Source organism: Pseudophryne corroboree, chromosome 2 (genome assembly GCF_028390025.1).
Source record: "Pseudophryne corroboree isolate aPseCor3 chromosome 2, aPseCor3.hap2, whole genome shotgun sequence".
Lineage (NCBI taxonomy): Eukaryota > Metazoa > Chordata > Amphibia > Anura > Myobatrachidae > Pseudophryne > Pseudophryne corroboree.
In genome coordinates this window covers 437,731,228-437,737,771 of record NC_086445.1, presented here as the reverse complement: position 1 = coordinate 437,737,771, position 6,544 = coordinate 437,731,228, and the positions used below count along the sequence as shown (strand labels likewise).

Genomic DNA, 6,544 nt, shown 5'->3' with positions numbered 1-6,544 from the left:
CAACTACGTCCACAAAATAAAGATACATCTGTAAAGGTGGATTCCAGCGGGGCCAAATTAATATTGTGTGGAGAAGAGGATGTACACACTGATGTGGATGAGGAATTGGATGCTTATGACGTTGCCTACGTAGAGCCAGTTTGTGCACTGCCAATTGACAGCTTGTTTTGTGGGGGCCCAAACAAACCAATCATTTCAGCCACAACTTAAGTGACAATCCCTGTCGCTGAAATTATTGGTTTGTTAAACTATGCATGTCCTGTTTAATATATACAACATAAGGGTGGCTGGGAGGACCCAAGGACAATTCCATCTTGCACCTCTTTTCTTTGCATTATGCGCTGTTTGAAGCATTGCTGACTGTGACGACAAACATTTGTATAGATTATTAAACTGCCACCCTGTCTGCCACTGCAGTGCCATTCTGTTTCCTAGATGTGCCATGTTGGAATATTAAGTGCCACATGTTTGTGCCACCCACTGCTGTCGCTTAGCTTAGTCATTCAGCTACCTCGGTGCAACCTTTTGACCTAAACTTGATGAAAACAATATTGTGAGTTATGAGGTGGTCAAAATTGACTGAAAATGAGTGGAAATTAATATTATTGAGGTTAATAATATTGTAGGAACAAAAACAGGCCCAAATTATGTGATTTTAGCTGTTTTTAGGATTTTTTTTAAAAAGATAAAAACAGATCCAAAACAAATACAGATCCAAAATACAAAGGAGATACAGATCTAATACAAGAACCCAAAACCCGAGATTTGGACCGGTGCACATCCCTAAAATAGACCAATTGCACAATAAAAGCTGTCTTCTCTCTATCTTCAGGAGCCATTGGTATCTGCCAGTAGTAACTGGTGAGACCAAGCGTAGAGTAATATGCTGCTGACTTTAGTGCAGCTAGGGTTTCTTAGGTACTAGATGGAGGATCATCTATTTCTGGCTCAGCTCCTCAGCATCTCCCTCCGTACTCTGAGCATGTGCAACCCACAGTCTTTTTTCAGTTGCAGAATGCCTGTCTTGCACTCCACAATGCCACCAAGTGTAAAGGGGGTACACACGGAGAGATCAGTGCTTAAATTCTAAGCAATCTGACTAGATTACTTAGAATTTAAGCACACATCTCTCCATGTGTATGCTCCACAGTGATAGCCGGTGCTAGATTGGCCTGCATGCAGGCACAATCTAGCACAGGGGTGGGCAATTATTTCAGCTGAGGGGCCACTTGAAACTTTCTTGTCAGTATCCGAGGGCCACACATAAAATAGCAGCCCCCCCCCCCACGTGCCAAAAATATAGACGTGCCAAAAATATAGGGACGTGGCTTCATGTGGAAGGGGCATGGCCAAAAAATAATACAGATTCATATTAGGCTGCTCAATAGTCTCCATTATTCAAATTGCACCACACAGTAGCGCCACTTCCACATATTACACCAGGTAGAGCCCCTTTTACACACATTATGGCAGGTTGAGCTCCCTTATACACAGTATGGACGGTAGGGCCCCCTTTTTACACAGTACGGAAGGTAGAGCTCCCTTTTACACATTACAGCAGGTAGAGCCCCCTTTTACACATTAACATTTTATTTGTGATAATCATTGCACAGCAAGCAAATTATCCAGTGTCTTATGGCCCCTGGGGAAAGGTGTGACACAGTGATAGAACACAGGGGTGTGACATAGTGACAGAACACGGGGGTGACAGTGAGAGAACATGGGGGGTGACAGTGACAGAACACAGGGGTGTGACACAGTGACAGAACATCGGGGGTGACACAGTGACAGAACATCGGGGGTGACACGGTGACAGAACACTGGCGTGTGACATGGTGACAGAACATGGGGGGGTGACACGGTGACAGAACACAGGGGGGTGACACGGTGACAGAACACTGGGGGGTGACACGGTGACAGAACATGGGGGGGTGACACGGTGGCAGAACACGGGGGGGTGACACGGTGGCAGAACATGGGGGGGGGTGACACGGTGGCAGAACACGGGAGTGACAAAGTGACAGAACACGGGAGGGGTTGGTACAGCGAGAGCTAAAGATCTCTACCCCCCAACCTAAAAACAGTCTGACGCCACTGCCCGCACAAATATACACACACACACACTAACACACCCACTCTCACATATACACACACACACACACAAATACACTTTCTTTCACTCACTTATTCCATTAACTCACTGATCTGGCTGGTTGGCAGTGCAGGAAGGATTGATCTGTAGCAGTCAGGCTCTTGTCCCGTGTAGCCCCGCCCCTGAGGTCCCATGTAGCCCCGCCTCATTCACCGGCGCATAGCTCCGCCCCCTTTACAGCTGAACACAGCCATTGTCAACTCGTCACTTAGGACTCTGGAGGCGGGAGGAGGAGGCTACTACAACACAGGCGCCGTGCAGCAGCAGGGGAGACTGGCACCGGCAGCTTGGAGGTACTGCAGAGCAATGACAAGCAGCTCAGTCAGTCGGGCTGCTTGTCATTGCTCGCTGGTGGGAGGCAGTGGGCCGGGCAGGTTCGGTTTGCGGGCCGCATCCGGCCCGTGGGCTGTATTTTGCCCACCTCTAATCTAGCAGGTCGCTCATTTCACCGCTGGGTGAAATGAGCGGCTCCCCCGTCTGCCCTCCTTGCTCACCACACATCGTGCTGTGCTGAGCAGGGGGAGAGATGTGTGCTGAGCGGTCACTGATAGATCGCTCAGCACACATCTCTCCCCGTGTGTACGGGGCTTAAGCCTCTAGCACTACAGGATCCATAGGCTTCAATAGGAAGCTGTTCTCAGGGGTATCACATTATGCTCCAGCTTAATTTTACATTTCAGTGTAGAAACAAAGCTCCGCACAATGTGTGCACTTCGTGCAAAAGCAATCGGCATTATGTCTTCCTGCAAAAAAGAAAGATTAAATAAAAAATAAAAGCATTTGCACCTAATGCATTGCAACATGGTTTGTCCAGAAGCAAATTTGCTCTTTTTTTTTTTGCTTTGCTCCTAATTCTGCATAAGCATCACCATGTGTAATGCCATTTTGTAGAATGATAAAGCAAAAGCAGATTTCAAAGATTCTGTTCCTAGAACTTCATAGCTTTGAGAAACCGCTTTTTCCATCCTAAAATTTGATTTGCATTCCACCTCAACTTTGAGCATCTTTATTCAAGCTCATATCTATCCAATAGCACACTCTAAAGTTCTATCGGAACACCTTTCTCACATTTATATAAATGCTACATCTTCAAATGTGAACAGTATAAGTGCTGATGTCTAGGATCCCTAAGCCTACAGCATTTTAACAGCAGGTTACTTACATTTTGATTCAGTTCAAATTGAGATGCATGTCACTTCTGATAAAACGCTTTAAATGCACCAAAATCGCTTATCTGAAAGATCATTAAAGAAGGACCTAAATCATTTTGTAGTAAATCTTTTTGTAGTAAAATGTAACTTTATCAGATTCATATCAATAATAGCTCCTTTGTAGTCTGACGTCACACGTATAGCGTTCAATAAATTTGCTTAGCCATAATTCTAGTTGGTCAGTATCAATACCGGGCCTGTCTACACAAGGCCTCAAAAACACAAGTGTTGAAATGGCTTTTAACACAATTCAACAAAATATAGTAAGCACTGAACTCTGTAATGCCAGCGCTCAAAAAAAGGAATTTAAATAAAGAGACAAGTATCCACACATTTGTCACAAGAGCTCTGTTTACTTTATACTGTATTCAGTTGTGACATTGTCACTTGTCACCTTATATGAGGACACTTGCTTATTGTTCATAAGCTTTAAGTAAGCGTTGAAAGGCTGCATTTGACCTGTCAGAAGAATACAATAGAGTTTAGTGGCTACATTGCTTATTTTTTAAATAAAGATTAACAATGTAACTTATATCACTGTGGCATTGCTAGCAGTAAAAGAGCATTGAGAGCTTTATTGCATTTCCATGCAAACCTATTGAAATATTTATATAAGAAATGAGGTCTGTCAGGATGTGACACAAAGAGCAGGGGTGGGCAAAGAGGCAGCTAACCCCTGGGCCAGAACTATTTTATTTTAAGTCAATGCCGTCCGAAAATAAACAAGATTCTCCCAATGCGACTTCGGAGGAGCTGGGTATCATTCACTACCCCATACCTAGTAATGGGTTGGGGTTTTGGAATCCGCACTGGTTCAGATTGTAATTAAGTGATAGCAGTTTGTAAGCAAATTTTTATCTGCCGTAGGAGGCAGAGATCATACTAGTAACCAACATAAAACTACCAGTTCGCCTGACTGGCTTTTGTGGGTAGTATAGGGTTGGCGGTGCTCCCGGACATAAGTTCAGAACAAACTTTGTAGGGGTTTTTTTGCAAAGAAGCAAAAAAGGGGACTGTTTAGATGTCTTTCTGGGGCACACTTTTGATAAATTAGTTTGTGATGAAGATGGAATGATGTGAAATGTAATTATAAAGATAAAACATAACTTTTATTTCATATCAGACGATAAAAAAGGGGGGAGAGACAAACAAATTAGATAAATGATGCTGTATATATCAGCAAGGTGAATAAAAAAAGTATTAAATCACAATGTGACGATATGTGACTCTCTTAATGTAAAGTAGGTGGCAGAAGGTTTGTCCGCACACCCACTGGAAATAAGCGAGTATTGATGTTTGAATTGAATCAGAGCGAAAATTTTAGGTAAATCCTGTATTCTCTATGGATTTATTAATTTTTATACTTGAGTATATTCATATGAGAGAAACAGGAAGAACCGGCTTTAACGACTCCGGACTCCTTCTAGTAGGTAACACAGATATTAGTGCTGCAAAGACAAATAGCAGTAGGAATACTGGTGAATGAAAAATATATACACGGAAGGTGTGTTCCTTGATACTACAGTACCCAGTATTCCCAGAGGGTCACCCTTTCTGGTACTGACCAGGCCCAATGCTGCTTAGCTTCCAAGATCAGACGAGATCGGGCATATCCAGCATGGTATGACTGTAGATAGTCATGTTACCACATGAAAAGCATAATGATACCCATAAAGTCCAGCACACAAGCACAAAACCACAGAACCACAAAACTCGGTCACATCTTCTTTCACCCAAATTATTGGGACACAGTGCCTAGATACTTTTTAGTAACTGGGTTCAATTTCCTTATACCTTTCCAGACCAGCCCCAACCTATTAAGCAATTGGTTTCTCCATACGCAGATAGGTATATACTTGACTATCTACAGTCATACCATGCTGGATATGCCCGATCTCGTCTGATCTTGGAAGCTAAGCAGCATTGGGCCTGGTCAGTACCAGAAAGGGTGACCCTCTGGGAATACTGGGTACTGTAGTATCAAGGAACACACCTTCCGTGTATATATTTTTCATTCACCAGTATTCCTACTGCTATTTGTCTTTGCAGCACTAATATCTGTGTTACCTACTAGAAGGAGTCCGGAGTCGTTAAAGCCGGTTCTTCCTGTTTCTCTCATATGAATATACTCAAGTATAAAAATTAATAAATCCATAGAGAATACAGGATTTACCTAAAATTTTCGCTCTGATTCAATTCAAACATCAATACTCGCTTATTTCCAGTGGGTGTGCGGACAAACCTTCTGCCACCTACTTTACATTAAGAGAGTCACATATCGTCACATTGTGATTTAATACTTTTTTTATTCACCTTGCTGATATATACAGCATCATTTATCTAATTTGTTTGTCTCTCCCCCCTTTTTTATCGTCTGATATGAAATAAAAGTTATGTTTTATCTTTATAATTACATTTCACATCATTCCATCTTCATCACAAACTAACTTATCAAAAGTGTGCCCCAGAAAGACATCTAAACAGTAGAGATGAGCGGGTTCGGTTTCTCTGAATCCGAACCCGCACGAACTTCATGTTTTTTTCACTGGTCCGAGCAGACTCAGATCCTCCCGCCTTGCTCGGTTAACCCGAGCGCGCCCGAACGTCATCATGACGCTGTCGGATTCTCGCGACACTCGGATTCTATATAAGGAGCCGCGCGTCGCCGCCATTTTCACACGTGCATTGAGATTGATAGGGAGAGGACGTGGCTGGCGTCCTCTCCATTTAGATTAGGGTTGAGAGAGAGAGAGAGAGAGAGATTGACCTGAGGCTGTGATACTGTAGAAGAGAGTGCAGAGTTTAGTGACTGACGACCACAGTGACCACCAGACAGTGCAGTTGTTTGTTTTATTTAATATATCCGTTCTCTGCCTGAAAAAAACGATACACACAGTGACTCAGTCACATACCATATCTGTGTGCACTGCTCAGCCCAGTGTGCTGCATCAATGTATATATATATCTGACTGTGCTCAGCTCACACAGCTTATAATTGTGGGGGAGACTGGGGAGCACTGCAGTGCCAGTTATAGGTTATAGCAGGAGCCAGGAGTACATAATATTATATTAAAATTAAACAGTGCACACTTTTGCTGCAGGAGTGCCACTGCCAGTGTGACTAGTGACCAGTGACCTGACCACCAGTATATATAATATTAGTAGTATACTATCTCTTTAT

General features: G+C 43.2%; 2 pseudogenes; one reads left to right on the top strand and one right to left on the bottom strand.

Annotated features, from left to right (window-relative positions):
• Positions 1-4,879: 4,879 nt before the first annotated feature.
• Positions 4,880-4,998, bottom strand: LOC135052069 (5S ribosomal RNA; annotated as a pseudogene).
• Positions 4,999-5,225: 227 nt separating this feature from the next.
• Positions 5,226-5,344, top strand: LOC135052058 (5S ribosomal RNA; annotated as a pseudogene).
• The last annotated feature ends 1,200 nt before the right edge of the window (positions 5,345-6,544 follow it).